The sequence below is a fragment of the Gopherus evgoodei genome, chromosome 2 (assembly GCF_007399415.2).
Source record: "Gopherus evgoodei ecotype Sinaloan lineage chromosome 2, rGopEvg1_v1.p, whole genome shotgun sequence".
In the NCBI taxonomy this organism is placed as follows: domain Eukaryota; kingdom Metazoa; phylum Chordata; order Testudines; family Testudinidae; genus Gopherus; species Gopherus evgoodei.
This window is the reverse complement of record NC_044323.1, coordinates 50339346-50353170: the sequence shown is the minus strand read 5'-3', so window position 1 is coordinate 50353170 and position 13825 is coordinate 50339346. Positions and strand designations below refer to the sequence as shown.

General features: G+C 42.0%; 1 protein-coding gene across 3 annotated transcripts in view; it reads left to right on the top strand.

Moving 5' to 3' along the window:
- Positions 1-13825, top strand: part of ICA1 (islet cell autoantigen 1) — a 107187-nt gene that overhangs the window by 25759 nt on the left and 67603 nt on the right. The gene's annotated exons all lie outside the window — the stretch shown is intronic.

Below are 13825 nucleotides of genomic sequence, written 5' to 3'. Positions count from 1 at the left end.
AGCCTATATCAGCATTGCTGAACCTAGTGTAAACTCAGGCCCAGATTTTTAAAGGTATTTAGACATTGCCCTGTGCAGTGTTGCAATGCCCAAGTCTCATTTTCAAAAGGGATTCGGGTACTGAGGAGCCTAAATCCCATTAACAGTCACCACTGTGTGCAGGAGTAGCTAAATACCTTTAAAAATCTGGGCCTTGGTGTATGCAGATAGAAATTCTTCAGTCAGTGTAGGAACACCACCCGTCAGAAAAATGTTAGCAATGACAATAAAAGCACTCTTCTGTTGGCATAGCTGCATCTACACTGGGGGTTTTGTTGGCATAGCTATGTCAATTAGGGATTTTTTTTTTCTTTTTCACGCCACTGACCAACATAGCTATGCCTATATAAATTTTATGTGTAGACCATACTGATCTCCTTTGGCTCCAGTTCATTTTTAGGAGGCCTTTACAGTCGTAGCTATAGGACTAGTGGCTGTTCTCCCTACAGAATGTAGTAGAACTAGTAGTATGCTTGCTGTTATAAATCTGGATTGGAGTGAGGGGGCAGAATCCTGGATCGCCGGCAAAGACCTACACTCTGAATAAATACATGTATAATGTTAACAGAAATGGTATAATATGGTAGATCATTGGCTCGAGATCTAGAAGTTACTTTGATACATATCTGCCCTAAAGAAAGTTGTTGTGTGAAAGAGAACTTGCTCTCCTTGAAGCCTTAAACTAACTGTCTCCTTTAACTGGAAATATTTTGCGATGAAGTAAATGTTTTCATATGATTATACTGCACAATATATTTGGTTTTGTTTGGGGGGAAGGGGTTAAAACTTGAATCAAACACTAATAGGAAAGAATTGGCATGTCTAGTTCATATTAATATTTGTGAATGCAAGCTGTGACAATAGCAGTTGGGTGGGAGGGATAAAATTCCCAAATCTTGACACAGTTTTTCTTTAATGCGTCAGTACAGGTTATGCCTGCAAATCTCAGGGCTTCCAACTTGTATTTTATCATGCCTGGTGGGAAATATTTATAATGGCAGGTTCTTGCAGGCAAAATAATCAGTCTGGTCCCAGCCTCGACCAGTTGCTTATGATTGATTTATGGAAATACGCTATAAAAGAAGTGTTTGAATAAAGAACTGAAAATAGTATTGGTAATGGTCATTCAAACCTGATTTATGCTTTTCTTGTGAAACAAGTGACATGGAAGATCTACATTATAAAAAAGATAAAGTAGTTAAGATGATGAGGGTTTTTATGGGAAGCTGGTTAAAATCTTGTCCATGAAATTTAAGTCTTCTCAGAATGCTATGCCTCAAAGTTGGCAATGAAGACGTCTAAAAGTTGCTATGAATGTTTTGTCTTAGAGCTTTTGGAGCATTTGCATCCTGTTTACTATACTGCCCCTGGGAGCCAAGTATTTTGAAATGTGTAGAATTCTGTAAGCAGTTTTGTCAGTTGCAGTTACATCAAGTTGGTTTATTTCTTTAACTGTTTACCAAAGCTCTGTTGCTTTGCTGCAGAGGAGAAGGTTAAAAACTTTATTAGGCTGAAATTTCTAATTTCTCCCTGTCCCTCCCATCCCCAGCTATTATGTAACATTAAACTTTTCAGACCACATTGGAATGCCAAGTACAAAAAGCTCTACATTTTATAGCCAACAAAATATATGTATCCTATTTTTGGATAAGGCAATGCCTTTGATATTGACTACCCCCATAATTCCCTCTCACACTGAACTACTGCTGCATCAGACTGTTCATTGTGTATTCAAAGGTTGTTAGCCCTCTTATTGAAAATTTTCTTCATTGTCGCCTCTAACATTGGGGAATACTTGGATTGCTTTATGCCGAAAGATTTTTGTAGATAGATTTTATCTAACAACTTATGGTGGTGCTCATGCTACTCGATGGACAGTTTAAGTAGTGTTCAGATACTGTAGTTCTCAACAGTAGAAGTAGCTGAGGAGTTTTTGTTCTCCTCTTGCTTGCAAATCTAAATTGTGCCATAATGTGGCAGTGTTCTACTGTATTTTTTAGATGAAGTTGGGATTTATATAATTACAACTGAGAAATCATGTGGCCGTTTTGTGTTCAGTAAAAGACCTTATGCACTTTGGAAAAACAAAATCTGTAAATATAAAGTGTCAACTTAGAGGAAAAATAAAGTGTGTGGTTTGAGTGATGCATATTCAGTAATGCAAGTAGTTAGTGAGGTTGAGTTCAAATCTTTGGAGGGTTATTTTAAAAAAATACTAAAGTGCTGTTCAGAATTCTGATTACAAAGAGACCATGGTATTTATTTTCACAGTAATATTTTTTGTTTTGTTTTAGCTTTAAGTAAACATTTGTGGTTTTAATTTCTCTTAGTTAATGTGTGAAGAAATCTGCCTTTGGCAGTATTTATCATATGCACTTGATCATATGAATGTTTGTTGGAATATATATCCTTTCCTAATGAGACTCTAAATATATACATATACCGTTGTAAATCTGTTGGCTTTTTTTCAGAGACTAAGGTAAATTCATATAGATGAGTTTCTGATATCCTTCCTCAAAAAAAGCAGGATTTACACACTAAAAGACCAGCAGTCGAAACAGTATTGCTAGAGTTGATAACATTGGAGGGTGTTTTTGTGTGTTTGTGTGTGTAACTCTCTTTCAAAATAGCAGATGTACTTGGGTCACACGTTTACCTTTGCTGTGTGCAGGGGCACCAGCATGAGCCATGTGGGCTTGGGTGGCTTTCCACTGATAACATGAAATACTACTTTTTTTTATTGTTTATAGAACAATTGCATTCCTTATTGTGTCAGACCAGAGAAGGAGTAAGCCAGTCACTTTTTTCCAGCACACTTCAACAAATCTTATGCGCCTCTGACCTTTTTTCAATTAACAGATTACACTGCTGTACAGCCAAAATGCTTCTGAAATAAATGTAGTCCAACTTTACTAATTCTGGGTCACTGAGAACAAAAATGATGCTTAAAATTGTTGATTGGCTCTAGTTTTCAAGATATGCTATTGGGTCAGCATATATGACCCTTGACTTGGGAATGGCGGCGGATAAGTGAGTTATAAAGGGAAGGGATCTCAGTTTAAACCAGAAATGACTAAAATACATCTTTGACTGGATCTATGAATAAATCTATGACTGGGTTTGGACAGTACTTACTTTTGAGGCAAAACAATGAATGATGCAATCTGAATCTGATATTGAGTCATACATGATATGAATTGCATCATGTTATTCCTAGAAGTCATGGATGATGCAATCATAATAAAGCTTACATCATTCTGCTGAACAAAGTGCCCTATATCAGCTCTAGAAATCATACAGTGTCGTGCTCTCTTATTTGTCAGTGTTTGATTTTGCAAAGGGACACATTCCTGTTTAGCCAAAGGGAGCAGAGATGCCTCGTACTTGTGTGAACAGTGCAGATAACTTCTGCTATGTTTGTGACTTTTGCATCACAAAAGCGCAGTATAACCACTATGGTTAAGAAAGCCTATCACCTTTATTTTGGCTGCAAAATTGGAGATCAGGACAAGAGGTGGGCCCCACACATATGCTGCAACACTTGTGCAACAAATCTTCGCCAGTAGTTGAACAGGAAAAGGAAATCTATGACTTTTGCAATGCCAATGATTTGGAGAGAGCCAACAGATCATACCAGCAATTGTTACTTCTGCATGGTGCCTCCAGTTGGGAAAGGTGTGTCAAAGAAGAAAAACTGGACTGTGGTTTATCCAAAATTCCATCAGCTATACGCCCAGTACCCCACGGAGAAGGACTACCAGTTCCTGATGCACCAGAATCATTCTCACTTGAGTCAGACGAGGAAGAGGAAGAGGATGAAACTTCTGGTCCTGAACCATCAATGTCACAGGACCCACATTTTCTCCCATCCTCCTCCTCTGAACCACACCTCATAACACAAGGTGAACTGAATGACCTTGTAGGGATTTGGAACTACCCAAGAGTAAGGCAGAGCTGTTGGGCTCCAGACTACAGCAGTGGAATCTCCTGGCAGGCTATCAGGGCAAATGGAGCCCATCAATGCTTGCAGACTATTGCTGGACAGTGACAAGAGATGCTCCATTTAATGAATACAAGAGACAAGCTAAGAAGAGCCGAGTAGACACTGAATAGGACTAAACTATGTACATAATAGTTTTTTGCCTTTTGTTTCATCATAAATTTTATTTATATAACCCTTTTGCTGATTTTTAAAGTGTTACATAAACAGGACAGGTGAAATCTTATCATGTAAAGCAACCATAAACACATGAAAAGACCTAAATTTACAATTAATGATTAAAACTCTACTATCTACACAATATACATAGACATAAAATGTAAAAACTTAAATATCTTAGAAACAGTAGCCAATCAGTTATTTTAATTGTCATATTTGAATTCAGCACATCAAAATACATAATAAATATCACATTTTATCTCTGAAGCAGACGACTTCTCAAAAATTGTAGACCAGTGTTACATAGACACACCGAAGTGACTCTACATGTAATGTAATCAGCGACCTGGTGTTCCATCTTACACTGGGAAGATCCAGAGTTACCTGCTCTTGAGTTTGTTACCTCATGCTGAGCTTTATGTGACTATAAGGGAAACCTTTTATTCACAGGGCTGGATGTACATTGTGCATCCATTTACATAGCAAATTACTCCTTTCTGCAGTTTACCTCTTTCTTCCTCTTTCATTGTTATTCTCCACCCCACTTCCCCTCATTCCTGGGATTTGGACTGCACCATTCCAGAGTAGTGGGGTTTTCAAAGTTGCTAGATTGGGACCTGTCAGTGAAGCTGAGCCACCATCAGCTAGAGTTGTAAGGTATGGGGTGAGGGAGGGTTGGCCCATATTCCTCCCCATTATTTTATCTTTCCCCTTCAGCTTCAGGCAGACACTTTCCCTAGCAGCTTCAGTCCCAATTAAACAAGCATGTGAAAAGATAAATTTAAGGTGGAAGAAGTGGTGCAGGGGCTCAGTCTGCAGCGCAGCTTTGTAGTCTTCCCTTATGGGATTCCTCTGCCTGGAGCGCATTACAAGTCATGCACCTGTGTGGTGCTCAGATGCTATGGTGTTAGGTGCCATTATAAGAGCCTAGAACCCTAGATAGATAGCTCTATCCAACCTGAGGGAGAGGAAGCTGGGCTGTGAAGGTGCGGCTGCATACAGGCTCAGTTTTTGGGCCCAGTGGAAATTGATGTCAGGTCTATGAATGGGTCAGAATCTCCTCAGACAGGAACCAGAAAACAGTAGGAGACACAAACTTCCTACATATCCTAGACCTTAGGCCTCTAAGATCTCCAGAGTTGTCACAGAGTCAACGGGGCGATGCTCTGGATTACTCTGTATGAAGCCAGCCAGGACTCTGAGGGAGCATGCCTCCTCCCTCTGATCCTGTAACGTAGCTAGGGGGGGAGTGAGGGAGCAGTCACTCCCCCACCGAGCACAAGTGGCGCCTTTTTAATTTTACTCACCTGGGAATAGGAAAAAAAAAAAGGCACCACTCACTGCAGCTCTTTTACTGACGGGGCGGTGCTCTGGGTCTTCGGCAGCACTTTGGCGGCGGGACCTTCACTCACTTCGGGTGTCTTCGGCGGCATTTCGGCGATGAAGCTTCAGTGCCGCCGAAGACCTGCTGAGTGAGTGAAGGTCCTGCCGCCGAGGTGCACTGCCCCCATCAGTAAAAGCGCCGCATGGTGCGTTTTTTTTTTTCCCTCCGCTCCCCTTCTTCCCTCCACCTAGTTACGCCACTCCTCTGAGCATACTGTCTCCAGGGCAAGAAACTTAAACAGCTTCAACCTTCCTGGGTCTGACGTCAGAGCATTCAGTATCTCCTTCCACACCGTGTACTTCCCGGAGCAAGTCTGCCCAGGCAGGGCTCCTGGGGAAGCCACAGGGCCTTGCACCGCTGCTCTGCAGTCAGACGTGACTCTCAGCCAGACGGTAAAACAGAAGATTTGTTAGTTGACAGGAACACAGCGTAGGCCAGAACTTGTTAGCAGAGAAATCAGTGACTTTCAACTAAGTCCATCCTGGGGGCAGGGGAGCTCAGATCTGGGGTTCTGGCCCTCCCCCTGCGCCCGAAGCCAGCCAAGACTGACTTGCTTCCAGCTGCCTGGCCCCTACCCTGCCCATTGCTCCTCCTCCAGCCTTTGTCTCACTTCCCGGGCCAAGAGTCCAAGGGTCGCATCCCCCTCCTGGGTCTCAGGTTACGAAGGGACAGCCATAGCATCTGTGCAGGCAGCTGAAGCAGCCCCTGCAAAAGTCTCACACCCTTATTCCCACCGCCTAGACATTAGTGCAATACACAGGGAAACTGAGGCGCGCACAGCATTCATGCAAAACAGTAAGACTCACGTAGGCTCACATACAACATAACAAGGAAAAATCCCTACTATGTCACACGTATTTGTATTCGATTAGGATCCTCATTCTTACGTGCAAGGAGGCCCTGGCATATGTCGGACATTAAGCCATGAATGCCAGTTTCTATAATTGACAAAGGAGAAAGATACTTTATTCACCTAAAAATAAAAATGTGACACCCGGGGGGCCCCAAGGAATATTTTGAATACCAGGTGCAGTTTCGCACATTTTAGATAATTTTAGAACATTGCAGATCAAAGAATTCATGCTAAGATAATGAAACCCTGCTGGTGCTTATGTGGACTTCTGCAGTAGCATAACTGGCTGAAGACAAGTTCTGTATTGTGTTTAAAAATGGAACCCAAACACACCTCCAAAACTACTTCCCCACAAACCCAGTCATAAATTTCCATTGGTCAGAGACACAAAGAGGTAAGCAAGAAACATTCATAAAAACAACCATGTATGTTTTGCTTTTTCCACTTTTAAAAAAATATATAGTTTGTCACGTTCCATCTATTGGTTCTCATTTCACTGTTACTTTCCTTCTACAGGTCCCTTCATCTAGTCCCTCTGCTTTCTTTTTCCTGTGTCCCTCAGTTTAACTTATATTCTTTCCTTCTTTCCAGACCTCTTTTTCACATTCCCAAACATCAGATCCCTTTCCCACTTACCCCTCCATTCTCTTGGTGCTCCCTCTCAAACTCTTCTTTCCTCTGTTTCCCCCTCCACCTGATCCTTAACGCCCTCTGAGTGAGGGGGAGAGCATCACCTTTTCACCAACACCTTTGCTATCTTTTCTTGTCCTGTTGGGTTCTGGGAAGTGGGTGAGCACAAGCCCGCCCACAGCTAACGTCCTCTTCCCCAGCCTAAAGGGAGGAACCACTGAACCCGGGACTCACTTTCTTGTGACAGGAAGCCAATGCTTTCTTGTGGCTTGTTTCCTCGCTTTCTCATGGGTACAGGTTTCTCAGCATTTCAAGGGGCGTGGAGAAGCCTGCAGTAACCACACCACAGGGTCTCTTAGTTGGAGGGTTCTGAGCTACTGTTATCTTCAACATGGTGCTACTTTATGACTTGAGGAAAGCAGAGGTGCTTGGTCCAATGTATCTGTGGTCTGATTGAGAAAGATAGCTCAGCATGGCTGCCCTGCTCCACTCATTCAGAGAGCCAGTGGGCAGGAGTCTGGGAGACTTTTGCCCAAATTAAATGAGTTGGCATGTATGTGGAATAAACTGCTGTCAAGAAAATGGCTAAATGATAGGTACAAGTATCCTCTCCTTCTCTGCTTCACAAATGTAACGCTAGATTGAATGTGTGGTAGAAAATCCTGCTTGGATTACTGCATTCTTTCAGCATGTGTTGCTGTGTTGGTTATAGATCACACCTCTTCATGTCCCTGACCAAAGTAGCTATGACAGTGGAAGTCTAGTATGGGCCTCGGCTACGTTTACCTGCTTTAGCAGTTCTACGGAAGCGTGGTGTTGCTAAGGATAAAAGAGGGATGTGGATTTCACTAAAGAACAAACATGCCAAAACCTTCTGAATGGGTAAAAATCCTAACCGGTTTTTGGACAGTTTAATCAAGCTAGTACTCTACATGCAGTTATGAGAAACTTTTAAATTGCTGTTAAATTCTTTACTTTGCATCAGTTGCTCTGACAGATTTTCCAAGTTTTATCAAGTATAAAGAATGCTATGGAATCCCCAGCGGGTGTTTTACAGATTCTATTAAGGTTGGCAAGGAAACAAAGTGCAGTGCAGAAATTAGTAAATAAATAAAAATCTAACAATATCCAAAGAGATGAAGAAGATTGTTCATAAATATTCTGGGGATGGGAATGGTCAAGAATCACTGGAATGAGAGTAGGCCCATTAGCAACTCAGGAGTGAGATAAAATATTAACTACCACCCTAAAATGGATGTTTTCTTAAAGTCCTGTTTTAAACATATTTAAGAAGCAAAAAATATGAAAGTGATTTGCATAAGCAGGGAGGAATGAAGACCTAAATAAAACTGTAGATTGAAAGCAAAGAAGGGAATACTTGAAAGAAAACTACATTTTTATATATAACAATAATAATCAGGTATGGCTAGTGTACGTCTGAAGGTCCTAGGGAATGTGTTAGTGACGGTACTAAATAGCTATTTGTAACTTTTGGAAAGTCATGCAGAACTGAGGAAGTACCAAAGGAATGAGATGGGAGAAAACCAAATATGATACCAATCTTTGAAATAAGAGCAGTCTTAGAAATTGCTGTATTGTAAACCTAATTTTGCTCCCGGGTAAAATGAGAAGAAAATCTGTCAGCATTTAGAGGATAACAGAATGAAGAATACTAAACAATAAAGGTTTATAAATAACGTATCTTGGAAGAGCAATATTTTTAATCAAATTACTAAATTAGTAGAAAAAGGAATTGCATTAAATGTAATAAATCTGGGCTTTAGTTAAGTATTGGTTTGATACAGTGCCTTGTGAAGTCTTACTGAAAAAAATGAATTCAAATTGGCTAGGATAGCAAACACTCTCAGGAGTTTTGAAAACTGGCTGAAGGACCATAAACACAGTTACAGAGAATCATGAAAAATAAAGATAGAAGATACCTATTAGATCAAATAAACTATCTCTGCCAAGGCAAGATTGTGCTTTTATAATGAATTTTCCTAGTATTTTGTCCAATGTGATAACAAGAACTCAGTTGAGGATGATGCTCACTGAGGTGCTACAGGGAAGGATGTTTCCCTTGTTTTATTCACAGCTTTTAGGTATCCAGAAAAGGGAGCACTGATGTTAATTACACTTGCAAATAATATTCAATTGGGAGGTGTTTTTACTTTCTGTGCAGCAAAGTGTGCTGAATCTGTTAAAGAAAACTGTGCTGGCATAGGCCTGTTGAATGGGCAATATACTTTCCGCTCCCATAATTACTAACAATGCTGTGTGTGGACGTTAACCATGGTATTAATTGCTTACCAGCACTGGTAAAAGCTGCAACGTAGATAGCATCTAGCTGTGTTTGGTATTAGTTGAAGTTTCCAAGTGGTCTTCCAGGCTTAGGTTATGTCTACCCTTAAAACGCTACAGCAGCACAGCTGCAGCTCTCTAGATACATCCTTGCAGCACTTCAGTGTAGTCATTTACTACAGAGATGGGAGAGATTCTCCCATTGCTGCAGGTAATCCACCTCCCCCAAGAGGTGATTGTGACACACTGTACCTCAAAGTAGCACCATTTAACCGCCATATTCATTGTTCATATATGATTGTGAAATTTCATACAGGGCATGCCGGGTAAGACACCATATACATTTTTGCTATATTTATTTATATGAATTATGTGAGTTTGCAACATGATTGTTGTTGAAATATGTTGTGAGTTTGGGGAACTAGCAGTGGGCGACTCCCAGTGAGAACAAAGGAGGTAACCCACACCTAGGCAACCGTTAAACGACCATTGATCAGCAGGAGAATTGTAAACAAAAGGTGTGTAACTCAATGAAAGACAGTTGCGCAAGCACCACACAGTGGAGCTTGCTCAACTCTCTGATTTAGCAAGGCCCACCAGGACATGCCTGGGCCAGTATCTCTCCAGGGACATGGATTAAGAGTATAAAATAAGGGCCAGTAGCATCATGAGACCACTTCTGTCCTCCCCCATTTATGCTGAAAGCAACAAGAACTCTGGGAAGACGAAGACTTGAATGAGGAGACTGGTCCCAAGCTGAGAAAGAAATTCAGCCTATGTATTAGGCTTCTTTGTTTTGGTTTTCACCAAGAAGGTTGGTGGCGATTGGATGTCTAACATAGTGAATGCCAGTGAAAATGAGGTAGGGTCCGAGTCTAAAATAGGGCAAGAGCAAATTAGAAATTACTTAGACAAGTTACATGTCTTCAAATCACCAGGGCCTGATGAAATGCATCCTAGATGAAATGCATCTCAAGGAGCTGACTGAGGAGATATCTGAGCCATTAGCAGTTATCTTTGAAAAGTCATGGAAGACTGGAGACATTCCGGAAGACTGGAGACGTTCCAGAAGACTGGAAAAGGGCAAATATAATGCCCATCTATAAAAAGAGCAATAAGGACAACCCAGGGAATTACAGACCAGTCAGCTTAACTTCTGTACCCAGAAAGATAATGGAGCAAATAATTAAGCAATCAGTTTGCAAACACCTAGAAGATAAGGTGATAAATAACAGTCAGCACGGATTTGTCAAGAACAAATCATGTCAAACCAACCTGATGGCTTTCTTTGACAGGGTAACAAGCCTTGTGGAGAGGGGACAGTGGTGTGGTAGGTGTGGTATATCTTGACTTTAGTAAAGTTTTGATACTGTCTTGCATGACCTTCTCATAAACAAACTAGGGAAATACAACCTAGGTGGAGCTACTGTAAGATGGGTGAATAACTGGTTGGAAAATTGTTCCCAGAGAGTAATCATCAGTGGTTCACAGTCATGCTGGAAGAGTAAAACGAGTAGGGTCCCACAGGAATCATTTCTGGGTCTGGTTCTGTTCAGTATCTTCATGAATAATTTAGATAATGTCATAGAAAGTACACTTCTAAAGTTTGCGGATGATACCAAGCTGGGAGGGGTTGCAAATGCGCTGGAGGATAGGATTAAAATTCAAAATGATTTGAAGTAAATAGGATGTAAATGAGGACAAATGCAAACTACTCCACTTAGGAAGGAACAATTTGTTGCACACATACAAAATGGGAAATGATGGCCTAGGAAGAAGTACTGCGGAAAGGGGATCTGGGGATCATAGTGGATCACAAGCTAAATATGAAAACAACAAGGAGTCCAGTGGCACCTTAAAGACTGTTTGTCTTTAGTCTTTAAGGTGCCATCGGACTTTTTGTTGTTTTTGTGGATACTAACATGGCTACCCTCTGATACTTGAAGTTAAATATGAGTGTAACGCTGTTGCAAAAAAAGCAAACGTCATTCTGGGATGTATTAGCAGGAGTATTGTAAGCAAGATACGAGAAGTAATTCTTCCGCTCTGATTAGGCCTCAACTGGAGTATTGTGTCCAGTTCTAGGCACCACATTTCAGGAAAGATGTGGACAAATTCGAGAAAGTCCAGAGAAGAGCAACAAAAATGATTAAAGGTCTAGAAAGCATGACCTACAAGGGAAGATTGAAAACACAGTGTTTGTTTAATCTGGAGAAGAGAAGACTGAGAGGGGACATGATAATAGTTTTCAAGTACATAGAAGGTTGTTATAAGGAGAAGGGAGAAAAATTGTTGTTCTTAATCTCTGAGGATAGGACAAGAAGCAGTGGGCTTCAGTTGCAGTAATGGCACTTTAGGTTGTCCATTAGGAAAAGCTTCCTAACTGTCAGAGTGATTAAGCACTGTAATAAATTGCCTAGGGAGGTTGTGGAATCTCCATCATTGGGGATTTTTAAAAGCAGGTTGGAACAAACACCTGTCAGGGATGTCTAGATCAACTTTTCAGAAGTGGTGTGCCAAGTCTTCACTTATTCACTCTAATTTAAGGTTTCACATGCCAGTAATACATTTTAACATTTTTAGAAGATCTCTTTCTGTAAGTCTATAATATATAACTAAACTATTGTTGTATGTACAGTAAATAAGGTTTTTAAAACGTTTAAGAAACTTCATTTGAAATTGAATTGAAATGCAGAGCGTGCCATAGGTTGCCTACCCCTGGTCTAGATAAATACTTAGCCCTGCCTTGAGTGCAGGGGACTGGACTAGATGACCTCTCAAGGTCCCTTCCAGTTCTATGATTCTATGATTAAGAACTGTAACCTACCTGTAACATCCAGTGGGGTGAGAAAAGCTGTTTGATTCAACTCTCTTGCTTAGCCTAAAAGTTTAGGATTTACAATGCATGTTTACTTTTTATTTTCTAAGGGAACTATCTCTGACCTTTATACCATCACTTATTACCACTTATTATCTATCTTTCTGTAGTTCACAAACTTATTTTAATGATTTATCCTTACCAGTGAATTTGTCTAAAGTGCTTGGGAAATCTGCTCAGATTACAAAGGCTGGTGCACGTCCACTTTCCTTTGACAAAGTGGCAAACTAATTAATAAGGATGCACTGCTCAAGAGAAGGTCTTGAGCAGTGTAAGACTGTATATTTCTGGGGTGCAAGGCTGGGGGCTTGGGTGTTTCCTTGCGTATAGTTCATGAGTGCCTTGGAGAGTATTCTTGCTATTTTGCTGGGTATGACACTGCATACTGGTGGCTGAATGATAACAGTGGCTGGAGGGGTTTGCTACTTGTCACTGGCGAAGCCTTGTGAGGGACAGCCCAGGCAGGAGAGCTAAGGGGGCACAGTGATCCCAGAGTTCCAGGGGGTACCCTGGAGATCCCATCAGAGTGGTAGCTAGGTTGAGTGAAGACTTTTTCTGTCAACATAGTGTTATCTACGCTGGGTGTTAGGTCAATTTAACTGTGTGTTTTGGGAGGGACAGGGGGGTGGATTTTTCACGCCCCCGAGCAATGTAGCTAAACCCATGTAATTTTTCAGTATAGACTAGCCTTTAATCCAGGGTTGGGAAACTACGACCCGCAGGCCACATCTGGCCCATCAGACCTTTCAGTCCGGCCCTCAAGTTCCTGTCAGGGGCTTGCCCCGCTCTGCATAGCTCCCAGGAAGCAGCGTGCATGACCCCCTTCTGGCTCCTACGTAGTATGAGGAGGCGTGCTAGGCAGCTGTGCGTGCTGCCCTGCGGGGCGGTGCCTGCGGACGGGATAGTGCGCACAGCAACCTGGCCATGCCTCCGTGTCATGTAGGGGCTGAAGAGGTGACGTGCTTCTGGGAACTGCTTCAGGTAAGAGTGGCCCAGAGCCTGCACCCTTGAGCCCACTAATCTCCAATCCCCTGACCCAGACTGTAGTCCCCTACCGCCCTCCAAACCCCTCACTCCCAGCCTGGAGCACCCTCCTGCACCCCAAACCCCTCATTCCCAGTCCCACCCCAGAGCCCACATCCCCAGACAGAGCCCTCACACCACACTCCTCGTACCCCAGCCTTCTGTCCCAGTCCTGATCCCCCTCTTGCCCTCCTCACCCCTCAGTCCCAGCTTGGAGCACCCTCCTGTTGACAACAGGAGGCGCTACTACCCCTGAAATGGATCTTCACTGGCTACTGGTGGAGCAGATTACTGTCATACCAGTGAAAAAGGTCCACAATAATTACCTGCAATACACAGCAGTTCATTGAGAAGGAATTACAAGCGGTAAAGGGTTATATTAAGCACATAACTCCTATGTTAGACATTAAGAGCTATACATGCCTCTTAACGAGTCTCTCTTTCACAAACATACACAAACAGGCCCTGCGCCAGTTTCACGCAGTTCCTGCTTGGCAAACAGAGAAGGTGTTTACTAATTTTATAGACGGCTTCTTCCCTCCTGGTCTGTTCTTCTCA